Source organism: Triticum aestivum, chromosome 5D (genome assembly GCF_018294505.1).
Source record: "Triticum aestivum cultivar Chinese Spring chromosome 5D, IWGSC CS RefSeq v2.1, whole genome shotgun sequence".
NCBI classification, from domain to species: domain Eukaryota; kingdom Viridiplantae; phylum Streptophyta; class Magnoliopsida; order Poales; family Poaceae; genus Triticum; species Triticum aestivum.
The window spans coordinates 144,470,392-144,472,162 of NC_057808.1; positions in this window are offsets into that span (position 1 = coordinate 144,470,392).

Genomic DNA, 1,771 nt, shown 5'->3' on the forward strand with positions numbered 1-1,771 from the left:
AGTTCAACTCTAGTGTAAAATTATTTGTACAAGCTTATAGAGCTAGTTCAACTCTAGTGTAAAATTATTTGTACTAGGCTATAGAGCTAGTTCAACTCTAGTGTAAAATTATTGTAACTAGCATATAGAGCTAGTTCAACTTTACTGTACAATTATTTGTACAAGCTTATAGAGCTAGTTCAACTCTAGTGTAAAATTATTTGTACTAGGCTATAGAGATAGTTCAACTCTAGTGTAAAATTATTTGAACTAGCTTATAGAGCTAGTTCAACTCTAGTGTAAAAAAAAATTACTAGGCTATAGAGCTAGCTCAACTCTACTGTAAAATTATTTGTACAAGCTTATAGAGCTACTTCAACTCTAGTGTAAAATTATTTGAACTAACTTATAGAGCGAGTTCAACTATAGTGTAAAATTATTTTACAAGCTTATAGAGCTAGTACAACTCTAGTGTAAAATTATTTGTACTAGGCTATAGAGCTAGTCCAACTCTAGTGTAAAATTATTTGTACTAGGCTATAGAGCTAGTCAAACTCTAGGCTAAAATTATTTTAACTAGCTTATAGAGCTAGTTCAACTCTAGTGTAAAAATATTTGTACTAGGCTATAGAGCTAGTTCAACTCTAGTGTAAAATTATTTGTACTAGGGTATAGTGCTATTTTCACTCTAGTGTAAAATTATTTTTACAAACTTATGGAGGGAGTTCAACTCTAGTGTAAAATTATTTGAACTAGCCTGTAGAGCGAGTTCAACACTAGTGTGAAATTATTTTTACAAGCTTATGGAGCTAGTTCAACTTTAGTGTAAAATTATTTGTACAAGCTTAGAGAGGTACTTCAACTCTAGTGTAAAATTATTTGAACTAGCTTATAGAGCGAGTTCAACTATAGTGTAAAATTATTTTTACAAGCTTATAGAGCTAGTTCAACTCTAGTGTAAAATTATTCGTACTAGGCTATAGAGCTAGTCCAACTTTAGTGTAAACTTATTTGTACTAGGCTATAGTGCTAATTTATCTCTAGGGTAAAATTATATTAACTAGCTTGTAGAACTAGTTCAACTCTACTGTAAAAATATTTTTACTAGGCTATAGAGCTAGTTCAACTCTAGTGTAAAATTATTTGTACTAGGCTATAGAGCTAGTTCAACTCTAGTGTAAAATTATTGTAACTAGCATATAGAGCTAGTTCAACTTTACTGCACAATTATTTGTACAAGCTTATAGAGCTAGTTCAACTCTAGTGTAAAATTATTTGTACTTGGCTATAGAGATAGTTCAACTCTAGTGTAAAATTATTTGAACTAGCTTATAGAGCTAGTTCAACTCTAGTGTAAGAAAAATTACTAGGCTATAGAGCTAGCGCAACTCTACTGTAAAATTATTTGTACAAGCTTATAGAGCTACTTCAACTCTAGTGTAAAATTATTTGAACTAACTTATAGAGCGAGTTCAACTATAGTGTAAAATTATATTACAAGCTTATAGAGCTAGTACAACTCTAGTGTAAAATTATTTGTACTAGGCTATAGAGCTAGTCCAACTCTAGTGTAAAATTATTTGTACTAGGCTATAGAGCTAGTCAAACTCTAGGCTAAAATTATTTTAACTAGCTTATAGAGCTAGTTCAACTCTAGTGTAAAAATATTTGTACTAGGCTATAGAGCTAGTTCAACTCCAGTGTAAAATTAGTTGTACTAGGCTATAGAGCTATTTTCACTCTAGTGTAAAATTATTTTTACAAACTTATGGAGCTAGTTCAACTCTAGTGT